Source organism: Poeciliopsis prolifica, unplaced genomic scaffold (genome assembly GCF_027474105.1).
Source record: "Poeciliopsis prolifica strain line A6 unplaced genomic scaffold, Auburn_PproV2 SCAFFOLD006, whole genome shotgun sequence".
NCBI lineage: Eukaryota > Metazoa > Chordata > Actinopteri > Cyprinodontiformes > Poeciliidae > Poeciliopsis > Poeciliopsis prolifica.
The window spans coordinates 18,063,881-18,089,633 of NW_026562381.1; the positions used below are offsets into that span (position 1 = coordinate 18,063,881).

At 39.8% G+C, this 25,753-nt stretch overlaps 1 pseudogene; it reads left to right on the forward strand.

Annotated features, from left to right (window-relative positions):
* The first annotated feature begins 1,460 nt into the window (after positions 1 to 1,460).
* The window catches only part of LOC129360661 (protein FAM13B-like), a 53,917-nt pseudogene continuing 29,624 nt past the window's right edge, over positions 1,461 to 25,753 (forward strand).

Sequence of the window (25,753 nt, forward strand, 5' to 3'; positions counted from 1 at the left end):
TGTAATTTAAGTGCTGTTATAAATGTAATTAACCTCGTTTCATTGCATGATTTTATATGAAAATGAGCTCAGAGTGTCACACACTCAGGGTTTGCATAATGAAATCATGCTTTTATAGTATTAATGTGATTCATATATCTTTCTGCATACATTTGCACTTAAATAGTGAAGAGCTGTATGGAAATCATCATTTGAATGTTTGGTGCAATAAAAGTAGAACGACAAAAACTGCATTCAAACTGTTCTTGATTATTTTTGCAACAATAACTCAAAGATTTTGAGTTATTGTTAAGATATTTTTTTCTTCACAGCAATTCATTTGTCATGATCTAAAAATTAAATCAGTTTAAATAGAATAAACTCTAAAATTGAACATTTTTATTCTGGAAGTTGATTAATTCAACCAGTAAAATGTATTTATGTTTTATTTCAAACCAAATTTTTGTTTCAGTTAGTTTGAGCTCTTCTGGAAGGTTCTGATCAACAGGGGTGGTCCGGGGGTTTATGAGGCCCTGGGCACTATTCCAGTTGAGTCCCCACTTCCAATTAAGCTGTTACTTTTACACTCACAAACGTTATTGTCAAGAGATTATAGTTTGAAATATAACAAATGTAACTTTCAAACTGTAATGTTTTTTTCCTCAATGTCTAAAGAAAAGTTTATTTATATATAGCATAAAATATTATCTGTTTTAATTGTTTGTATTTTTTCCAATCTATTGCAAATCAAAACTAAAGGAACACATTTACAAATAAATAAAGTGTGCAACTGGTTTAGTATAATACAGGCAGAAATGGTAATAAATGGTCTGGTAATTATGTTTTTGTTTGGACATTAAACTTTGTGGAAATTTGAGCTTCAGGGACGGCTTCTTGTGTTTTTGACTAACTTTTACGAAGCCAAAAGTAGCAAAGCACGCCATGATTTTTAAGTTTATTTGTATAGAACATTTCAGCAACAAAACCATTCACTCTGTACCACTCAGTATTTCAGAACCCAAATATTTGCTTCAGTTTGCGAGTCCTGTAAACAGCCATAACAGCACCAATAATATGTCGGTTAATTACAAATTATGCCAATTATAGTTACACACTCAGGAAAGACAAAGCGTCTGGTGTTGTCATGTTGGGCCCAAATTAAAATCTGCTAAGGGCCCCAAAAAGGCTTGAGCCGGCTCTGTTTGGAGAGCAGCAGCTCATTTGATTGACCTTTGACCCCAAGTCTATTCTATTCTATTCTGAAGAATTATGAGGGATTAGTGCACCTGAATAAAACAGCGATAAAATAGTAGTAGATGAAAATATTAAAATATGATCTGTTTGGGGTCAGTATTTGGCAGCCGCGCCCTCCCGCCGTGCAGTGAGTGTGAGGGGCGGGGTCAGTATTTGGCAGCCGCCCCCTCCCGCCGTGCAGTGAGTGAGAGGGGCGGGGTCAGTATTTGGCAGGCTCGGCCCGGAGGGTGTGTGCGAAAGGAGGCGAGTCTCTCTACTTGCAAACGGGCATCTGAGCCAGTCCGAGCAGAAAAAGGGAAACCAGGAACCGCTGTAATTTCGAAGCGTTTTTGCGATGTTCCCGACGATATTTCTTCGTCGTGTGCTTTGAGCCCGTCGCAGTCTCCGTCTGTTCGGACGCCAGCCGCAGAAAGAAGCGCAGAAATTGATGCGTGTTGCTCCGCGGCGCTGTTTGTTTTGACCTGGTAAGAAACCCGATTAGCTTCCCTGCTAGCTGCTCTTCTTCTGCTCAGCATCTCAGACGCTAACTGGTGTTAGCATGCTAGGCTAGCACGGTGTTGGACCGGTTCTTCCAGTTATGTAAAACGTTCATGTTTATTTTTATTGTATTTCTCCGGCTGTGTTTGCTGTTCGCTTTAAATTCCGAAGGTCTCTTGAATTTGAAGCGGTTTCTGAGGTTTATTTGTGTTGGCTGGGAGCTAACCGCTAGCGGCTAGCAGCACAGAGGCAGTTCTGTCACATCTCGAAGCTAACAGGAAGAGAAAACAGAAACAAAATGAAATGATGAGCAGAACCGCAGGAGGCTCTGAGCGGCACAGACTCGGTTGTTCGCGGTGTTTCGGGATGTTGTCGCTGGACTGTCTGTACCGGAGGAGAAGCAGCGGCAGGTAGAGTCACCTGTCTGCTCAGGTGTTAAAATGCTGATCAAATCAAACATTCAGGCTGATATGTGGATCAACGCGGTGCTGGTTTCGTTTTCTGTTTCTGGAGATGCTGATGCTTCCTGAACGGATGTTTCTGTCTGGGCTGGAATGTTCTGGTCCCGAGCGGCTCGGCTGGACCTGCAGATGGGTCACAGCTGGTTTAGCTGTTTGTCTCTGAAGCCGATGCTTGAATTGATCAATGATTGAAGTGATTAAAACGTTCAGGTTGGCCTGTGGAGGAATCCGCACTACTGGATCTCATCCTGTGTTGATACTTTAAGCTGTAAACTTTACTCAACATGTTTTGAACATTCATTTCCACAAGAAACTGGGAAATTTCTGAGTTTAAATTTGACTTTTTTTCTAGTAAATTCTGAGTGATTTTATTTTCTGAGTTCTTGGCAGAAATTTCCTACTATTTTTAAATCTACTTTGGCCCTAATTATTGTGAAAGTTCTGGATTTATAACATCCAGTTTGAAGAAAAAGAAAACTTGGAATATTTTATTTGCTTGGTTTTGTTTTTACAATCTTGGCTCATGTGACTAAAAGTTTGGATTTCTTTGATCCTTGTTTTGCCTGTTGGTTAGAATAACTGACTCTATGTACATTATATAAATGCAAATGCTCTGATTTGTTCATGTAACATATGTCCTCCAGGTAGTGGTAATTACTGCAGTTAATTAATTGCGAATGCTGAGATTTTAGTGGAGAGCCATGTATTGATCAGCAACATGTCGGGACATGTTGAGGCCTGCAGAGACACTCTGGGTCACTCAGGGGTCAGGTTACAGAAAACCAGGCATGATTAATGGAGAACAAAGTCAAAGTGCTTTCCCTCATTGAACATCATGGAGTTTTAAACTTTTGAGCGTTTTGAGTCAAAGTGAGGTTTGTAGAGAAAACACAGAGAGCGACTGAGGGCTAATGCTACAGAATGCTAATTGTAAAGTTGATGCCAGTAGATCAAAATCTAGAAAAATAATGGCTGAAAAATGGAAAAACATCAGCAGAAATGTTTTTGTGTTGGTCAGTAAAGATATTCAGATGAATTGTGGCTGTAAATAATTAAAGTGTTTTGAACACAAAGGCAGTTCAGATTAAATTATCTCTTTATGGCGAACATCTAATCAGAGCTGCAGACTGAGCCATAAATGTTGGAGCTGATCTGGGAATATTTGTAACCAAGACAGTTTAATGTGGATTTGCTTTCTGTATTTTAGAAGCTATAGGAAAATAGAAAAACTAATTAAAGTCTGGGAGAATATTTCAGATGCTTGTTTTCTAAATGGGTTAAAACTTTTTCTTTCTTTGCTTGTTTATTTCTTTTCTCTTTTTATTTTCTTTCTTCCCCTTGTTAATTTCTTTTTGTTTTTCTTTTTTCTATCATTTTTTGTCTTTACTTTCTTTTTTCTTGCTCTTTTTCTCTCTCGTTTCCTTCTTTCTTTCGTTTTTCCTTTCCTTTTTTGACGAACCCTGAATATGAGCATCAGAAGAAGTTATTATGAAACGTAATTTGACCGTAACAATAATTTCACCGACTCGTCTCACAGATGAGCACGTAACATAATTATTTGTTTTATCAATTCTAATTGGTATAAAATAACCAAAAACAAAGTTGTTAAATTTAGACTTTTATAAAGGAATTTTACTTCCGTCAGCCTTAAAATATTCAACTCCATGTTTGATCATAAATACAAGTCTTGTATCAGATTTGGAAAATGAACATTTTTTACTTCCAGTTTGAGTTTCTGTGGCTCAGTGTCTTTCAGTTAAAGCTCAGTAAAAGCTTACGGGAAACTGTTTTGTGTTTGATCGTATGTAAGCCATGAAATGCGGCGCCACTAAAGCGACTGACCTTCACACTCTGACAGTATCTAAGTTGAACTTGTTGACCTTTATGTGAACAATCTCACGTATGCAGAACGCCGCAGAGGGGAGGCTCTCAGCCGCCCACCGTGTAGATAAGACGTGTAAGAAGAGAAATGGATTTTATGTGGAAGGAAATCTGGTGTGCAAACACAACAACTGCACCGGCGCTGTAATCCCACAGCTGCCGTTCGTCCTCAACAGTTGGTCGGTCAATCTGTGGCTGATTTAGCCTCAAGCTAACCCATAAACAGGCCAAACAGGAAGTCACCACTTATAATCCCTGTCTGCTGTGTCTGCGCCTAAAATAACGTTTTTATTCCCATAAAGCATCATTTGTCTTTAGGTGCTAAACATTGATCTATAATTACACGCATACTGTATATTTATTACCCAGAAATCTTTTAAAAATCATATCCATCAGATGGAAACCCACTGATGGGAACCAAAGTAAAGATGGAGATATTGTGATACTGAGAAAGTAGCTGTAGGAATCCAGAATCCGGCCAAAACCAGCCGCAGGCGGCTTCCCGCCGCGCGGCGCTGACCGGGCAGGGATTGTGTAAATGGAGACGGCCTGTCAGGGTGTTGATATAACGCAGGCTTCCCCTGGAGCACAAAATGCTCTTCTTTTACTCACATTCTGGCATTTTTATCTGTAAATATTAAAGGGCTTAAATGTCCTTTTCCTTTCCTGAAAGTGAGCGCTTGAGACTCAAGGCAGCGATGAAACAAAGGAATCTCATCTGTCTGGGACGTTTTCATCGGGTCCTTGAGACGGCGAGCAGTTTCTGATCTGAGCCTTCAGTAGAAGTAAGTAGCTTTATTTAGTCAGCAGCAAAGGGACCAGCTGGACCTTTATGATCATTAACATCAGGATTTAAGGCAGTTGTTTCAATCATTCGTCCTAAACATGAACAACATTCATGTTATTTAGAGGAAGACATGAATAGTTATCAGAAGTTCATGTTTTGGGCCAAAGCTCTTTGTTTTTTAAGTATTTGTGAAATAAAACCGTTTTGGGCGAGTCACTGATTGATCCGGATGGAGGAAACGATCTGCTGCTAGTCGCTCTAAACGTCGCTTCATTTGCTTGCAGCTATAAGCTGCAAGCATCTAGCTGCAGCTTCTAGTGATAAATTTGTCACTAGTCACTTTTTGTAAGTCGCTGATTTGTCTCTATCGCTTTTGTAACAGTGTGAAAGTCACCATATCTTAATAATCTCAAAGTATTTTTTCACAGCAGTTTATTGGAAAACATCTCGAATGTTTCCAATTGATATTGATAATTTCTTGGAACTAAAACTAAAGTTTGCAGACATCATCAGTTTCTGTTGATATGTTTGGCTTGATAACTGAAGGATGTTCTCCTCCAGGAGACTCATCGCTCTTCATCGCTCTGGAACGATGAAGGCTTAAACCTTTCAGATGACGGACGGAAACATTTCTATGAAACAGCAGCTTTCACTGTTTGGCTGTGGAAACCCAGCAGCTTCGGACGCCTGTCTGGATCCTCTCAGATCTGCGTTTTGGTCTGGCAGCTTGCGTTCCTGAGCAGATGGCTGGATTGAGTAATCTGGGGTGAGATCGTGTTTAAGGCGCTCAGCGTCTGCAGTTACAGACGTCACATGAATTATCTTAAAAACTCAGAGACATTTAATACGCTTTAACTTATTTAAAAAAATATTTTATCGCAAACTGGGTTTTATCTCATCAGTTTGATAAAAAAAAAAATCCTGCATCATTTTTGGTGATCTATGTATCTGGAAGGATTTTTCTTATTTTTAATGTAATTATTTGTCAGTTTCCTCTGAAACTCTCCCAGGAATCCACATTTGTTGCATTTTAACTTATTCCAGAATAGCAGGAGGATGTTTATGAATGAGACCGAAACATTCAGATTGTCGGTTTGGAAAGTCCCTTCATTAAACACGCTGTGCTTTTAAACGCAGGTCAAGGTTTGTGTGTGACTGAAGCAGTTTGGTGGCTGATTTCCTCGGTGCCCTTGCTGACACCAATTCCAACCCGACCTAATGGATCAGGCTGAACTGGGCTCAGGGCGGCTAAGTCGGCTTCCTGGCAGCAGATCGAAGGTTCAGATCCTGCAGACGTTTAGATCCGAGTCGCTGCATTTTCAGATCAGTCGCTGAACTCTGGCTCTCGCTGCACAGGAACGTTTGAAACAATCTGCAAGCATCGAGCCTGATGTGTTTATTCTGAGGCTGTAGGGCAGAGAGAGAGAGAGAGTGTGTGTGTGTGTGTGTGTGTGTGTGTGTGTGTGTGTGTGTGTGTGTGTGTGTGTGTGTGTGTGTGTGTGTGTGTGTGTGTGTGTGTGTGTATCTCTGTGTGTGTGTGTATGTGTATCTGTGTGTGTGTATGTGTGTATCTCTGTGTATCTGTGTGTATCTGTGTGTGTGTGTATCTGTGTGTATCTTTGTGTGTGTGTATGTGTGTATCTCTGTGTGTGTGTGTATCTTTGTGTGTGTGTGTATGTGTGTATCTCTGTGTGTGTGTGTATCTGTGTGTGTGTATGTGTGTATCTCTGTGTGTGTGTGTATGTGTATCTGTGTGTGTGTATGTGTGTATCTCTGTGTATCTGTGTGTATCTCTGTGTGTGTGTGTGTATCTCTGTGTGTGTGTGTATCTGTGTGTATCTGTGTGTGTATCTGTGTGTGTATCTGTGTGTGTGTATGTGTGTATCTCTGTGTATCTGTGTGTATCTCTGTGTGTGTGTGTGTATCTCTGTGTGTGTGTGTATCTGTGTGTATCTCTGTGTATCTGTGTGTATCTCTGTGTGTATCTCTGTGTGTGTGTGTATGTGTGTATCTCTGTGTATCTGTGTGTGTATCTGTGTGTGTATCTGTGTGTGTATCTCTGTGTATCTGTGTGTGTATCTGTGTGTGTATCTGTGTGTGTGTATGTGTGTATCTCTGTGTGTGTGTATGTGTATCTGTGTGTGTGTATGTGTGTATCTCTGTGTATCTGTGTGTATCTCTGTGTGTGTGTGTGTATCTCTGTGTGTGTGTGTATCTGTGTGTATCTCTGTGTATCTGTGTGTGTATCTCTGTGTGTATCTCTGTGTGTGTGTGTATGTGTATCTCTGTGTATCTGTGTGTATCTGTGTGTGTATCTGTGTGTGTATCTCTGTGTATCTGTGTGTGTATCTGTGTGTGTATCTGTGTGTGTGTGTTAATGAAAGCGACTGAACGGCTTCCTGTCGTCCGTGTGAGACGATGAAACTGCAGCGTCATGGTTTGCTTGCTGCTCAGTCTGCTTCACAGCTTGTGTTTTCATCCATTGTTTACACCAACAAAAACACACACAGACGGTAAAACAAGAGTTTTTCTGTTCAGCTGAATCTCAGCTCTGGCTTCAGTGTTTCCTTATTTCAGACTCTTTATTCAGCCTCGTTTTTCTGTTTTCTGGTTTGAGTCCCGCTTCCTGCAGGAATGCAGCTTTAACTCAGAGCTAGCCTGGTTCTATCAGGACTGCAAATATTACTATTCATATAAATAAATTTGGGCCGATATTAATTCTGCTGGTTTAGTTTAGTAAATGACTTCAGTTTGGCCCCACAAACACAAAAGCTGCTCCTGGATAACATTCCCACTTGTCATGTGCTTCTTTAGGACACCAGTCACATAAAGACATGTTATTTATACCGCTAAGCTAACCCTCCATCACTGCTGGCAGTAGATGTGCATCAGATTTATGTGCATCAGAAACACAATGCAAAGGTTCCTGGCCAGAACCTTTGTATTTAAAAAATAAATGCAATTAATTGCTTTGCTGTCTTTTTTACTGTTTAACATGCTGAGGTCTAATAAATGAAAATGAACGCATTAAAGCCCTGGCCCTAAGTTTAATGCAACAGTCTAAGTTTGTTTTCTGCTCTGACTGACGCTAATGATGAATAAACTGCCTCATACCTAAAAATATTTTATCTTCAAACCAGTCAGCTATGAGCTGGTGTTTGTAAAAGGAAATTAAAATCTAGTTCCTCTTCAAATAGTGTGAAGATATTTTAAGATGCGACAGAGGAAATAAAGTTTTTGTGAAGCTTTTAGTGGTTCAACCTCCAGTTTTTATGTCCGTTTGTAAAGTTAAAGCGCTGCAGCCCGAACCCAACTGCAGGCTTTCTTTCAAACCAAACTTGATGCAAATGTTGCAAACAGAGAGCTGCTTTCCTCCACTCCCACAGAGTGAACATAGAGCTGCGTTTATGTTTCAGCTGTGGGCGTTTCAGGCTCTTTCTGCTCAGAACGCTTCAGCATTTACTGGCCTGACCAAAGCAACTAAAAATGTTTCAACAAATGTTTCTAACAGGAAGGTCTAGAAATTTGGCCTTCAGAAGTTTTTTCTTCTGTGTTTGAAATATTTCTCTCAGACAAAAAAATAAAACGACATGCTGTAGAGCAAACTTTACGATCCAAAGAGCCGTTTTATGCTTCGCCCTGCTAAATCAAACTTGTCTCCTTATTGGAAACCTTAAAACAAAAGGAAGATGATACATTAGCTGCTTTCACTTGTTGATGGAAAATTCTGGGAAAAGCCGTGCACATCTAAAAAAGTGTTAGTGGTACTTCCAGTGTAATTTATTATGGAAATTCAGTTTTTTATCCAGTTATGGAGGTCCCTTGCAGAAGGTCTGCAGGTTGTAGGTCCCTGTTTTTCATCCTGCAGGACTTCCTTTAATCAGCTGTTTGGTTTACGCAGGACAAACATTTGACAAGAAAGATGAACTTTGTTGCTTGTTCTCTTCATCTTTAAAATGAATGAGGGAAATATGGTTCATGGTGTGCAAGAGCGAGGTGCTGGAAGCAGCAGCTGGTTATTGATTCATCAGAGACGGCCGGCAGAATAAAGTAGGTTAGAGCAGCCGACCTCAGACGGAGTTTTCTTCCGGTTGCTGACTTCTTGCCGGTCTCTCCTCGTCTTCCTGACACGTCTGTTTGTCCTGCCGCTCGTTTCTCCTCCAGTCTTTGCATAAAATTGCTTTTCTTATTTTTTTGCAGCCCAACTGACAAGGTTTGCTTCGTTCTTTCTGTTTAAAGTAGAATCACAGTCACACAGATGGAAACAAATGTTGGCTGGTGAACCAAACATCTGACGTCCTGCTATCCACTCCTGACCTCATTTTACTTTGACTAAACCAACATCTTGTTAGCTCTGATTTACTATAATAAGGTAGTGAACGTATTGTCTTTGCTGCGTTTGTGATGAACTATTTATGAGCTCAGCTTAACTCATTTGATAAAAATTTTCATAAACACTTCTTCATCTGGTTTGTCAGAAAGTGACGCAGCATTAAATGGGTCACGTTTTTAGTTCACTGGAGAAAAAGTTATTCGTCTTTTGTTGGACTGCACCGTATGGAAGTTACTGTCCAGTCTAAGGCTCTGGACGGTCGGGGCGCCCGGCGGTCATTCATCCAGCCTGTCGTGGTTGTGAGTTAAATATGTTTAAATTTGACAGGGAATTTGAAAATATCACTTGATAATTATGCATTATTAGAAGATTAATATCTGAACACCAGTTATGAAGTCTTGAAAAATCCAACATTAGAAAATGATTAAATAAATAAGAAAAGCTGAGCCTGGTGGCCCGCCAGGCTTATAATACCCTGGGGAAAATCTGGACTGTTTTGTTTATAGAGACTTGATAATTGTACTCGTTGTTTCTATTGTTTATGTATTTTGGATATTGAAAAGGTCTTCCAGTTCCAGAGTTAAATGTTCATTAGAATCTATTGATTTTTGATAACATGTTGCATTATTATGCCGTTGCGTCAAAGCAACAATATTCTGGGACAATTTATTGGGACAGTTGCTTCAAGACCCAACAATGAGAGCAAATGTATTTTCCAGAGGTAAAGGAAAAGCAGAATAAATCTTGAATACTTTTATCACCCTGTTGGGTGTAAAGTCCAACGGCGGCTGTGATTTAACGAGGGGAATCTCTGCAGCCAGCGCTGCGGGAAGCTGCGGGAAGCTGCGGGAAGCGTTGAACAGGTGTTACATTTCCCCCTTGTTTTGTTGTGACAACAGAAAGTTGACGGTTTGAGCCTCGTTGCTCAATGTTTGGGTGCACTGAGTGAGCGCAGGTAGAGCAGAAGCTGATTAACGATGGGCTTCCTGTTGTAGCTTCCTGCAGACCGATGTCAGTCTGACCTGTTGCGAAGCAATCGCATTGGTGACATGAATCTGGTTTTGTGGTTCGGCTCCCTGCAGGAGGCTGCACTGACATGGCGATGTTTTGGCTCCTCCTGTGACGCGGCGGCTCTGCGTCACATGCTGCGTGTCGGATCGCCATGCTTTCCTGGTCATGTGCTTCATGCGCTTGTTTGTGTGTGAAAAGTCAACCTGGCTCTGCTGAAAACGGGAAGTGTAAAGATGCTTGACACGCTGCAGAAATGCCTCAGCCGCTCTCACCCTGACGGTGTTCCTGTGTGAAATCTGACTTATTATTCTGATTCATTTATACTTTAATTAATGTGTTTGTTTACAAGGAACCAAGAACAAAATAATTAGATTATGTTTGAAAAAAGTAAAAATATTTAATATCACTTACTGACATTTCTAATTAAAACCATGTTATAGTGTTAATATACTGAGTTAAAGAACAACATGGTTAGAAACTGACTCTCATGAGACAAGAAAATCTACGGACTTTAATAATAAAAATCAGGACGATTATAAATAAACAACTGGACATACAGCATCACAATGTAACATCCTACCAATACTTTATAATCTGTGTTTACAACAAATAAAACTGAAACTAATGACAATAATGTTTGTGGCTTTAATCTGGACCAGCGCAGCCAGTTGAGTCATTCTGCTGCTGGAAATGTCATTTCCTGTCGTTTTGTTGTTCATTAATATGTAGTTTAACAGCTTTAATCCATTTTAGGTAGTTGGATCAAATCAGTTCATTGGTTAATCTGAACCAGCTTGTTCTGAAGGAAAATGCTGCTTCAGATTAACCGGGTTCTCCGGTTCTGAAAGGATTTGGCCGTTTGTAGGAAGGTGACCACCGATTCGCGGACGTTTTGGGTCAGGTGTGCCGTCGCTGTTTTGCAGGTATTGAACCCGTGACCTTTGTGTTGAAAGCCGCCCCCTGCGGAGCGCTGCTGAGGCTTCGCATCTGAATGTGGGCAGGTGCTGCTTTTAGAAACGAGCTGAAACCTGATATCGACTTGGCTCATTAAATTTACTGCCTCCACCAGTCTGCAGTGGGCAGTTAATGGAAACTAACTGGATCAAGGTAGGTGTGATGGCTGACTTTTAGCTTGTTATGGTTCAGAGACGATTTCCTGTTCGTCACAACAGGTCATAGCTTCTCTAATTAGCTGATGAAAGTAGATTGGAGGCGGTTAACTTTAGATGGAAGCACAGAACAAAATAATTGAGTTTTTGGGTTGAGATGTCAGGAGGAAGTGAGCCGTTATCAGCTGCATGAATACAAACCAGAAGCCACACAAAGAATTAACCAAAAAAGATATTTGGAGTTAGTTCAGCTGTGATAATGTTAACCATGCTTTTCTTGCAGTATTCTGGTTTTTCTTGTGCTCTTGTTTTCGATATTTCTGACTGTTTGCGTTCTCCTATCATCATCGTCTCGTCCTGATCTCTAAGTTTTATACACAGATTAAATCAGGTTGCATTTAATTCATAAAGCACATCTGGAGTGAATGAGTTTTGAGGATAAATTAGGGTGCAAATTTTTGATTTTATTATTTGACGTTCCAAGATTCGTCAGCACTTTGCATGAACCGCGCTGATGTCACATCTGCATGAGCGAAACGCGGCTCTCTTGTTTCCGCTTTGAGTTACCATGGCAGAGAGAAAAGACAAAGTCGTATTTCAGAAGCCAATAAAGCAAAACTATGAACATTGTTGACTTCAAAATATAATAGGCTTTTAAGTTTTATGGATTTCCAAACCAGTTAAAGCTAATGCCGCACAGCAAAGTTTGCAGCCTGGACTCCAAACCAGCATCTTCAGCATTGAACTACCGGGGGAGACGGCTGGTAAATACAGGAGCCCCCCGTGTCATTTCCATGAAATCACGTCTGTATTCAGCCTGAAGGAGCGAGTGCATGGGAACGAGAGCCGAGCCACTGATCCGCCTGCACACGCTGCTGTAACACCGGCCTGCGTCACCACAAACATGCAAAACTCAGAAAACAAAAAAATAACAGAGAGGAACACGGACATATTTTTCTAAAACAACTCTGAACCCGACTAGAACCAGCTGAACCAGAACCAGAGCTGCTCTGTTAGCTGCTAAGCTTCGGGCTTGTTGTGCTTCGGAAGCGAAAACCGAACCGTAATCTCTCCGTTACCTGTTCTCCGTTTGGCATTAACGACAAGAAACACCTAGAATACACTTAACAACAAGTACAAAATAAGGTGCAAACATTGTCCGTTAGAATGGATGACAATTGTTTAAATAACACATTTTTACAAGAAGAATATTACCTACTAGCATAAGCTAAGCTAATGCTAAAGTAAAACTCACCTTCGTATCTGTGAATGAGGAGAACATCTTTCTCCTGTTACTTGTTGGAGCTTCGGATGGAGGAAGTTCATTCATTCAGGGTCGGCGCCCTGAGAGCACCGACTGTAAGATGCAATTTTCCCTGAACACGGAAACTGGCGTGCAAAGAGCCCATTGGCTAGTCTGTAGGGTTTTTTTAGAAGAAAATAGTTGCTAGATTTGTTGCTCGTCATTTTTGTGAAACAAAGTTGCCATGTATGTCACTAGTAAGTTTTGAAAAAGAAGCTACAAGTTTTCATTTGAAAGTCGCAAAATATGTTGCTACTTTTTTTAATTTTGAAAAACAAAAGTTCCCAAATTTGTCACTAGTTGCTTTTGTCAAGAAGTGGTCGATTTGTCGCTGGTCGTTGTTCTTTGTTTAAAAAAAGTTGCTGGACTTGTTGCTGGTCTATTTCAGAGAAAAATTTGCTGCCACTTACTGTTTTTAAATTTTTTTGAAACAGCTTCTATTTTTATTGCTTTTTTAAAAATAATTTTCAGATTTGTTTTTAGTTTTTTTACTGCTACTTTGCTGCTAGTTACTGTTTTTGGAAAAAAGTTTTTTTTAATAAATAGGATCAGTGGACTGATCAGTATTGACTTTTTTTAAAACAACTTGCCAGATTTGTGGCTTGTTGATTTCTGGAAAGGTTCTCCAGAGGGGTCTGTAAAGTCGCTTAAATACATGGACAAAGTTGACGGTTCTGTTATCCCGACCCAACTCCCACCTGACCTCTCCATTCACCTGCTATTGGCCACGCCCCCTCAGGATCTTGGCCCCACCCACTTCTGAATTTTTAGAAAATTTGTCTTGAGGCAGAGTTGTGCTGTTTTTCAGCCTCAAGTTCAGAAACATTTGGGTCTCAATGTGTTTGGAAAGGGAAAACTTTGGGCTATTTACTGCTAAAGTAGCAGAACCAGAGCCAGAATCGGATCTATTGGCAAATATTTCAAGCAATTCGACTCCAGTTTGACGCCCTCTCAGCACACTGACATTTAAATATAATACAGAAATGACTGAGGATGCAGCTGTTCAATATGTGGGAGTTATAATCTACTTACAATATTCAACATGTGTTGGAGTTTAACATCAGCTTAGTTTGCATCGAACAGAAGGATTCGGCTTGAGAAACGCATTGAAGTTCTGCTGGTTTGACCCAGAACAAACGTTTCCTGAGGAACAGAGGGATTTTCTTTAGCTTTTAAAGAGGCTTACCCGCCTCTTTAAAGGTGCCAGTTTAGCTGCTTTTAGGAGGGAAAGAGGCTGAAGAATGCTTTTTAGTCAGAAGTCATTATGAGTGAAGTCCAAACTCCTGGAACCAGGGTTGGTTTATAAGCTTTAGGAAAAACAAGAACCACTCAGAAACACTGAGCTGCCCTGGACACGCTATACAATAACCATCTCGGATTGGGAAAATGCTGGATAAGTTTATTAACATGTTGTTCACAATGCATTCTGACATTTAATACTTTGTTGGCAAGACAAACCCAAAGATAACCTTGCCATTGTTTTCATTCTTTAAAAACGTAAAGTTTTGTTTTGTTTGTTTAGCAGTGATCAGTCTTTTCCTGGTTGGGAGATGCAAACGCTTTTAACTGAAACCTGATCTGATTAGTAGGACTTTCTGATTCATTCAGTTCATCAGACAGAAAAATGTGTAGCAAAGTTGTTAATCTATGCAGGATTTATGAATGGAGAGATTACAGATTTTCTCCTTTTATACAGGAAAGTATTTTTTCTTTAATTTAAATCTGATTTTCATTAAACTGAAAAAAGCATTGAGGTTCATGCTGTTGCTTTATAGACTGAGAAATGTGTGAATGCTCAGCTGAGCAGTTAATTACTGAGTCGGAGTCACATTTTTCATTTTGACCCCTCGTTGCCATTCAGCAGAAAATCTGTTGACTGATTATTACATCTGACTTTTATCAATATATTTGCTTTTGTCTGCGTAAGGTTTGTGTTGCACGTGATGTTACATTTTTGGGATTTTACAGCCTAAAGTGGGTCATATATTATGAACTGTTCATGTTATTATACATTTTATTTGAATAAAATTCTCCCTTCTTAATAGAAACAGGCTACAGAACGTTGTTTCTAAATCCATAGCAGAAAATGCTCAGTGTGATAGGCGTGTTGTGAGATTGAATTTGTCCGTTTTCTCTTGAATGTGTCCTCAGTGAAGCTCAAAGGGAGTCCTGCTAGAGGATCAGCGGTCTGTCAATGAGGAACTACCGGCTCATCTTCTGCCACAACCTGAAGCAGCCATAGATGGTCCAGTGGTTCACTGGCCAGAGGAGGAGAGGATAGGACACACTGCTACACGGTACCGACCCGTCCACTACATCTCCTTTCTATCAGCAGCAACGCTCCCATAGAAAATCTGATAAATGTTGTAATTATACTCAGAAGAATTTTCCATCCTCTTTCTTTTAGTTTTCTGAGTTCATATATCCTGATTTTAGAGCTGCAACAATGTAGAAAATATATTTCTTGAATAAATATCTTTATTACTATTGTTATTTTTTAAGATTTAAGATTATTAATTGCAGTGCAGGGTCCACAATTTATGATTGATTATTTGGGGGTTAATGCTGTTTCTACTAAAGTTAAATGTTTTTATGCTTTTGTTTCATTACAAATGTATGCACAGCTAATTTAATAAATTCAATAATCTAATATTTAAATTCTTGCATTAGTATTTAATAGACAGTTCAGTAATTATGTAATTAAATTACCTTAAAGATATAACTATTGAGATATTTTTATCATATTCTGTTTGTGTTTTATCATAAATAATTTAACTGTTAGATAGTTTGGTTCATGTTGAACCACCGACAAACTAATTTTATATTTTAATTATGTATTTTAGAAATTATTAATCATAAATAAAGATAAATAGATGTAATATTGTGTATTTCTAGTTTTGTTTGAAGAAGCGCATACATTTAAATATAAATAATGAAAAAGGTTTGTTGTTTTAACATTTTTCAAGCAAGACCTAAATGAACTACTCAGAGCCTCTGGATTAATGTAACATTTTTACATATTAATAAATAGATTTTAAAACTTGGTAAAGAGCTAATATGATTTGAGATTCACCATATCGGTGATCTAAATCATTAATGTGAACGTCTTTTCTAGCAGATGTGCTTTTTGACGACTGACTTGTTGATTTTTCCTTCATTGAAACGTTTCTGTCTGGCGAAGACGTAAGGTTTCAGCGGGATTGTGGTGAGGAGGAGGTGGCGGAGGAAGAGGCCATGAGGAAGAGCGTGTCTCCGCTGCCAGGCAGCGAGGGCGAGGGCTCGGCCGGCACCGCGCGGGTCTTCGGCGTTCCTTTGGAGGAAGTGGCGTGCGCGCAGACGGTCAGCGGCCACGAGGTTCCTGCGCTGGTCAAGCACATCGTGGAGTACATCGAGGAGCACGGTGAGACGATTTCATTTCTCTGTGGAGGAATCGGAAACTACTTTTTAAAACATTTTCACAGTTGGTTTCCACTGGTTGTTCTGCAAAAAGTTTTCTTGGATTTCATCAATTACTTAACGACAAACCGACTGAATTAAGTGAACCAGTTAATCTATGAATGGATGAGAAATATTTTCTATAAAAAGAATTGCTGTAAATCCATTCAGTCATCGCAGTGACGTAATACAAGGTACTGCTAGCGCTAGCGTTAGCATTCACCACACAACAAATGCCAGATGTTTTCAGGATCAAGGTTCCTGGTGACTCTGGTGACCTCTGGTGACCTCTGCTGACCTCTGGTATGTCGTGGAGATCCAGAATGTAAGCTGAACTCTGATGGCCGCTCCGCCTTCGGTTTCCTGTTTCATTGCATAACCTGCTGACTTCAGATGCATCAAAAGTCCTGGGCGATAAGCAGCAGGTTGAGCTTTTCCTGCAGCTGCTCTTTATTTCCCACGTTGTTTTTCTGCTGACTTCGAACTGCAACGACCTGAATTGTACCTTTAAAATAAACATTTGGTAAGCGGAAGACTGTTTTTAATTTCTAGCTATTAAAATGTGTAAAATAACAGCAAAAAAAAAAAAAAAAAATTGACAAATCGCCAACAATGTGAGGATATTTTTTCATGTCCACTATATAAAACCATATTTGTTTTCGGGGTTAGGTCGAAGGTGTGGATTTAGGTTGGGTGTACAGATCCATTCAATAAATTAGAATATTATTCCAGGAACTTTATCATGAAGTGGATTCTTTAAAACCCTTTGTATTTAATTGGGATGATTTTCCACAGACAGTGAAAACATAATTAAAGTAACAACATTACATAAGACCAATTTTAAAACAACTATTCTTTTAAAAAACAGAAATGTGGGCTTGCAAAAATATATTAATATCTGTTTAAAAGTTGTAAATTTTCAAAAGGTACTTAATTTGACAAATTAGCCTCATTGAATTCTAATTTATGGTCTGTTTTGTGATGTCAGTCAGGTTCAGTGAACAGGTTGGGGTTGGAAGACCACACAAGTACAGAGAGACGGCCGTCTGTGTGGCCTGCAAGGATTTAAAATGAATTAGTAATCTGTGCTCCTTATAAACCTTCCAGCCAGATGACATTGTCCGAGACATCCCCAGCGCTCTGTGAAGATCACGTTTCGCTCTCCTTATGAAAGAAAACAACTCATTCTGCTCTCGATCCAGGATGAGGTGCTTCTGTGAAAGCAAAATAAGAAAATTTCCTGAAATATTAATTGTCCCAGAAAGTATTTGTGACAGCCTGAATGTGTGAGTCCAGTAGGAACCGTCGGTGGGAACAGAGTTTGTTGCAGAATGAGCCGAGTTGGAACAAAGTGTCCAGGCCCAATAAGGTGTGGAGCAGGTTGGTGACCCAGTCGCCGTTCAGCCGTGTGAAGTTATGTAAGGAGCCTCATCTGAAGCGTTAATGAGTCATCAGCGTTAATCTGTCCTGCACTGAGCGATGCCTCAGCTTTTACTGGCTGTTATTTACATTCATTTCAGTGAATGGAAAAGAAAGATGAAAAGTGTCTTTTTGTTTTGGTACATTTTCATGCTAACGTATGAAGGCTAACGTAGGAATCCTATGTTGAAGCCACAGAAACGGTTCGTTTTTCTCCCTTGTTGTCGTCGAGCCGCTGCACTTCATGCGTTCAGCTGTGTGAAAATCTGGTCCACAGGATTCCTTTTAGGCTTCTGATCACTAATGGATCAGACACCAGGCGGCAGAAAGAAGCCATTTCATAATCCTCATGTTAAAATGGTGACTCTATGCATTGCCTCTATTTTTAGACGTTTGAAACGGCTTTAGAGCTACAAGAAATCTTTCTCATTATTCTCCAAATTTGACCTCTTTTATCTTTCTGATTTCCACTTTTTTCAATTTAACAACATTTATTAACTCCAAGTGTGGAAAATAGCTGCAGAGCAACATTTTCTGTTTGGCTTTAACAGAACATTTTATTTTTATTGAAGAACTCAAACATTGTGCAAACTAAGAATCTGAGTTCTAACTTAAGCAAAAGCTTCACTATCGACATTTTAAGACCATTTTCAACCAATGAAATGATAATAGCATCTTAATGCAAGTCACCCTCTCAAAGATATAATACCTTTATAAGAAACTTTAATTTCCAAAGAATATTTACACTGCAACTGGAAATATCCAAAATAAATGAAACAACCAAAACAAAAACTATGAAGTTTAAACAGAACAAAATTACTCTTCTAAACATATTAATTATCCTCATACTGGGAAAACAGGCAAATCCGCCAGTTAAGACTTTTGTAAAAAATTAAATAAAAGTCCAAAGTAAAACTGCTTTGGACTTTTATTTCTCAAAATGCAGAATTTTTCCTGCTGTTTCATAAAACTTGCTGGCCCTGAAGTTTACAGAGGCAGCAAGTTTCACGTCCGTATTTTTATGTATTTCAGAGTTTCTGTGCTCAGAATCTGGATACAGGGATTAAATAGAATAATTTTGGTAATTTGATTCTGCAGCAGCTTCAGAGTCTAGAACCAAAGAGAAGGCGGTTTATCTGTGAAGGGACCGTCCAAACTCTCAACTTGTGTTTGTAATGAGCTTCAAACTTAAACATGGCCTTCTTCGGAAGGTCATGCAGATGCAGGCCCGGTAAACAGCTGCTGTCTGTCTGGTCATCAGGTCGGCTGGACTTGGAGGGGCTCTTCCTGGTTAACGGCAACGCGGAGCGAGTGGACTGGCTGCGTCAGCGCTACGACAGCGGCGAGGAGGTGGAGCTGGAGAAGGAGGCCGATCTGGCATCAGCGGTCAGTTTGCTCCGCCTCTTCCTGCAGGAGCTTCCCGAACCCGTCATACCGACGGCTCTGCAGGGACACATCCTGCAGCTACCAAGGTGGGCTTCAGGGACGCAGCGTCCGATCAGACACTTTGCCTCTCGGTAACTTAACCGTTTGCTGATTCTTGCCACAGAACGATCCGTCCCACCAGCCAGTTAGTACATGAGCTCATATAGAAACAGTACAGAAAAGGAGGGTAGTTTTATTTTTGTCCTCTTTGTTTGTCATTGCAGTTATAAAAGTAATGCATGATTGAAAAAGGATATCAAGAAATAAAGATAAAAACGGTGCGAGCGCATTTTGCTAGATTGCTGCTGCGAAGTTAATCTTTTTGGCTGTTTATAAGAATAAAGCATTAGGAAAAGATCAAAGGTAATAAAGTTGAGTTTCTCACAAACCAACAGGATAAACTATTAGTTAATCTCATAGAAGATGTGATTCTTATACAAATAATATTTTTCTGGGATAGTCCACCAGACAGCAGCTGAGAGGATCCAATATGCAGTTTTCTACTGACTTCAGCAAACAAAATCATTACAATTAAAATTAACATTGTCTCAGAAAATAGGTCCTATTAATGAATATAAATAAATATGTTACACTTTTCTGAGGTGCGTTTGAAGAATAACCCTGAACTGATCCAACGATACGGATTATTGTTCAGTCACTGAATTATGGCAGAACTGAAACTGAATTATGTGATTTTCAGAATGTTTTAATGCATCTTTAATGCTCATAAAGGTTCATTTGTTGAGATTTAAGGGACCAAATCCTCCATTTCAGATTTGCTCTGGTTCCATTTATGGTTCACCTCTGTGCAGTGTCCTTTTTGCTGCTGTTTCTGGCACAGATAATCTCCTCTAATCCTCTTTTTATTCATTTCGTCGTCATGCAGATCATTGCTGACGGGCCGTTTTTGGTCATAAATCTGTGTGAATACTTTTTCCAGAACTGCTGTTAGTTTCTGTTGCACAGTGAACATTTGCAGGTCTCTCTGGTCTGTTGAATGCAGATTACAGCAATGAGGAGGAGCTGTGCAGAAACCTGAAGTACCTGCTGCAGCAGCTGCCCCATGTGAACTACGGGCTGCTCCGCTTCCTGTGCCGCTTCCTGGCCAGCGTGGCTTCCCTCCAGCCAGACAGCTGGACCGTCGGGGCGCTGGCCGCCGTCTTTGGACCCGACATCTTTCAGTAAGAAGCCTCTGACCTGCTAACCACCGGCCTTATTTATGAAACACCTTTCCTGACCTTTCCTGACCTTTCCTCAATTTGGAAACCTGACTGAAATGTCTGGTCTGTTCTCAGTCTGTCCGCTGAGAGGGAGGACATTCAGGACCAGGAGTCGGTCAGCAGAGTGCTGGCCGAGCTGCTGGACAACCAGGAGGGACTGTTCGACTCGGAGGACGATGACGTGTCCACCACCAACGACTACAGCTCCATCAACGAACAGGTCGGCTCTCCTCCTCTTTCTGTGAACAACCGGACCGGGATGCATGACGTATCAGCACCAACATCTGAATCGTTGACACTTTGTCTAAGTGTCAAAACGATAGTGACACGCACACACACACACACACACACAAACACACGATCTGATCTTAGAGGAATGAATAAACCTGACATGAGTAAACAGGTCCACAGGTTTCCCCAGGCAGAATTCCCTCAGGCTGGGATTCAAACCCACAACCTTCCTAATGCCAATGTTGCTGCTAACTCTGCATTCTGGGTTTGTCAGAAACCAGACGGTTTAATTTTGATTGTTTACAGCCGTGACTCGAGTTCCCATCATTAATCAGTAACTTGACTCAGTAAATGCTCCACAGAAATAACCTTCTTGTTTATGAAATACATTTCCTGACCTTTCTTGACCTTTCCTGACCTTTCTCAACCTGGGAACAAAAGGCTCCGACCCTTCAGAGTCACTAATTACCCACAATGTCCCGAACACACAAACGCATCGTGGAACCGCCAGGAAGCCGCGCCGACCCAACATCTTCTGAGAATGTAGACGAGCCTCGCCCAGACACACACACACACACACACACACACACACACACACACACACACGCACACACACACACACACACGCACACACAGAGACACACACACACACACAGAGACACACACACACACACACACAGACACACACAGAGACACACACACACACACAGAGACACGCACACACACACACACACACACGCACACAGAGACACACACACACACACACAGAGACACACACACACACACACACAGACACACACAGAGACACACACACACACACACGCACACACACACACACACACACACACACAGAGACACACAGACACCCAGCAGCTGCTGCTGTTTTCCACTTACTGGACGTTTAAAGTCGTTAACTTGTAACTTTCCACTGTTTGATAATTTACCTGCTCTATGAATAAACAAGCTGAGCAATAATTAGATTCTGTTGCCGTTCGATGAGGAGCAGAAACAGTTTTATCTTCTCATTGTGAACAAAGTTTTACCTCTTTTATCGCTTCTACTTTAGTTTGTTTTTAATATGTAGTTTGGACGTCTGCTTCATTCTAGGAAAAACTGCAGTTATTTGTTCATTTAAATATCCAAAATCCTCCAGTTTCAGTGTCAGATGTTCATTAGAGTTGAAAGGTTATTGATTATGTCACCATATTACCGGAAAATGGTCTGAAAACAACAATATTATTATTTATTGCAATAACTTCTGGGAGGATTTATTATCTATGTTATAGATAACATAGATAATAAATCTAGTTATCTATAGATTATTATCTATAATAATATAGATATTGTTATATCTATATTATCTATATAATAATATAGATATTGTTATATCTATATTATCTATATAATAATATAGATATTGTTATATCTATATTATCTATATAATAATATAGATATTGTTATATCTATTATCTATATAATAATATAGATATTGTTATATCTATATTATCTATATAATAAATAGATATTGTTATATCTATATTATCTATATAATAATATAGATATTATTATATAGATAATAATATAGATATTATTATCTATATAATAATATCTATATTATTATAGATATTATTATATCTATAATAATATAGATATAATAGCCTGTTAGAGTTGAATTACCATTACAAAAGTGATTCATTAGAAAATGGATTTATTCCAAAACATTCATCGTATTAAGTAGATTTGATCCACAGAGTCATATATTTCAAACACTTGTTGTTTCAGTCTCCAGAAACAGACCAGTAAACATTAACATTCACATGTGGGTCTGGACTCGGCACTTCGGATTCCCCTTAAAGTTTCTGTTACCTGCCACACTTTTTCCTTCCACTGAACTTTCCTTCAGTCTGTCAGCCTCTGAGATGTGACGTTTTGTGTCTAGTGTCAGCTGGACAACTTTCCCTTCACTCCTTAGACAAAGCATCAGAGCTCTATATAACAATTGTTTTAGTGATTATTCTGATGGCTAATTGATTAATTGCATAAGTTCTGCAAATTTGTCGCTCGCAGTGCAGGGCTGATCCTTGGAGTATTTTTTGGATTAACTGATTAGTAACTGGAAACCAAAGTAGCTTAATGGAAATGTGTTTGATTACCAGGTGAAGCTAAAACTGCCACTTGAGTTTTGAACAGATTTACAGGCTAACAATGAAAATATAAATACATGTATTTCATACAATTTTGGTTTAATTAAACCAAAACTGAAGCAACTGTTCCTGAGATTTGTTCTCCTGTATCTTGGAGTTTTATGTGAATAGAAGAGCAGAGCGTAGATGTGTAAGCACACATCCACACTGATCCACGTGTCTTATGTAAGAGGGCAGGAAGTGGGAGGTTTGAGGAGGAAGAGGAAGCAGTGAGGAAGGCAGGAGGAGAAATGACCAGAGGAAGAAATGAGAGCCGAAGAGGAGCTTGTGATGACATAACCGATCATCTCCCAGCTGCATCAGACGCGAGGCTGCACTGGGGGCGGGAGCAAAGCGTCCTGCGGCGAATCGCCGTCCTGCGGCGAATCGGCTCCCAGCCGCTGCACAGAGGGGCTCCGGGTCGCCGATTCCTCCGGGATCTTCTGTCTGTTTCTGTTTGTGAAGAAGGTTCACACCGGTACGAAATCTCTCCAGAGCGAACTGGTTTTCATTTTACATCAGATAAAAATAAGATTTTTATGTCATTTTGGGCTAAAATTGACTTTATTTGATTTCCATCAATAATAGAGACGATTTCCTCAATATTTGGTCACATGGATATTTTTTTAATGCTTCTTAGCAGTTAATGATGCAAAACCTCGTGACTCGGCAAATTACTGGCATGATGAATTAAAACAAGCTCAATAATTTCATCCTGCATCGTTTGTCTCTTTTCTCTGGTTCTACCAAAAACTGGAGGATAAAAGTTTTTGGTTTCAACTCGCTCTTTTCTTCAAGGACAGTTTTGTTTACAGATTCTCCATAATTCATTTTATCTGTTGTTTCTGTAGTATTCTATATTTATTCTGAATGTCTCCCAGTTCCAGTGTTAAATGTTTATTGGATGTTAAAGTTTGTTGATTATTATTATTCCATTTATATTATATTACTGGAAAATGATCTCAAAACAACATTATCATTTATAACTTTTGGGACAATTGGATGATCAACTCTCTCAAATGAAGGCCAAATAAATCCTTTAAAAGAAATTTAAAAACTGCTTTCTACCTGTAAAAAGAAATGGAGTAAATAACTGAAGTGCTGGACATAAATCTGCAGTTCTCTCCAAATTTTAAACTGTTCACAAATTAACAATATCTAGAAGTGAAAGAACATTCTTGCTAATTGAAATAAAAATATACTTTGCAAAAAACTAAGTGGAACTGTTCCCTAAACAACAGGAAACGGGGAAATGTTTAATTTTAGTTTAATTTCTAGTTGTTGTTTTCCTTGCTGTGCCGCATTCGGCCAGCAGATGGCGCTGTGAAGGTCAAGTCTTTGTTGCTGCTGGTCTGTTTCAAAAGGCTTGTCTGCTAAAGTCAGGAATGTTTTTCAGTGGAACAAAATAAAATCTGAACCTCCTGATGGTAGTAGAAATTCTTCTCCTCTGCCTGTAATTGCATCACTTCGTGACAAACATGGTGGCGCTAGAGAGCTGATGTGATTGACGTTAACTTGGCACAATGGAGTAAAATCACTAAACACGTTTTGGTTTAGCTTTTCTGTGAGGAAAAAAAATAGTGTCAAAACTGAAATCAGTGAAGTGGAAATATTTTATGAATTTCGTCCAACCTTTAATGATCTCTGCAGTATCTGCCGGTCAGCTGGCTGAAAGCACCATGCAACGGCTTCTTGTTTTTATTATTTATCAGATGTTTCCTAAACAGCAAATTAAATGGTTAGTTGTTGTTGTATTTCTAATATTGTGCTTAAGTGAAACTTGTATTTTTATCTTGTCTTTTTCTCCCCATAAATGGAGAAATTCTCCCACTGCTGAAATGTCGGATATTTATTACAACAGCAGCATAATAAACTTTATTGGTATTTTCCAGTTGAGTGGAATCAGCCATGAAAAACGCCCGGGGAGAGCGGGTTCGGATCCGTTTGGATGGCGCCGGCGGTGCCAGGCAGCCGTTATTGTTCTGTTCTTGGCCCACAATCGGTCCAGCAGCCAAGTTAATGATGTCAGCACAGCCAAACGAGGGCCAAGGTCGCGACCTTTCATTCCACCGCGCTCTCCGGCTCGTCTTCATGCCCACTCGGGCAGACGCAGCACGAACACAGGCCTTGTGCAAAACGCAAAGCCTGGTGTTTATGCTCTGAAAAGCCACACAACAGCGGCTTCAGCGTCTGCTTTTAAACGGATTTGTGAGTCGATGTCGTTAAGATTTCCCAGAGTCTTAAGTGAAGGACATAATATTTTTATCCACATGAACAAAACTTGCAAGGTCAACCTGACGGGGATTTAGCCGCTCCGATCCTCTAATGTTACGTCATCTCAGACTTTCTAACGACTTACTCAGCACAGCTGCCTTCGCGCTCATAAGTCAGTGGAGGCTAACGGCGTTAGCCGCAGAGCGCTTACACAACCGGGCTTCATTATGTCAGCCGCTGGAGAGCGGCGCAGAAAAACAAGGACATGTTTCTGTTGAAGACGCATTCAGTGGTTTTGCATGTCAGTGAGCAGAACGGCAGTAATCCAAGGTTCATTCTGCCTGTTCTGGAATAATGTTATTTCTGTAACGGAGCTCCGCCCCTCATCCATTAACCTCTCTGACTCTGAAGTGACTCATGCTCACATTGAATTATACAACAGGGGATTAGACAGTTTTTGGGTGTTTCAGTAAAGTGAAAAGAACAAATGGAGCAAAAACTTTAAGCAGCTGCAGCCTGAAATATTCTTTATTTAACACAAAACATTTCATGTTTACCACCGCTTCTTTTCTTTACTGCTGCTGCTGTTTATTCTCTCATCTAGTTATTTTGTAGATTAAAATAATAGTCTGTAATATTTGTTTTATATGCTCTAATTGGTGAATAAAAACATTTTATTGGCAGAAATACCCAAGTCTGACCCATCTGGAAAAATTCAGCTTATGCAAATCTGAATAAAACTCATTTAAGTGTTTAATAATTATGACGAAAAATTCAGCTTACAATAAAACAGAAACGTAAAAATAATATTGGACAAAATTAAATGGATGCAAAACACAAAACAACTATAGAAAAATGGACAGAGGTCAGTTATATTTGTGTCTGTACTTTGACTAGACCGTTGCTTGATCAAAATCAATATCGGGGGTTGGATCCCAGTTTCATATCTTCTGACGTTTTCTGACAGGCTTGTCCTGGATTTAGCTCCCATCATCCCGCAGCATGATGCTGCCACCACCACGAACATGTTG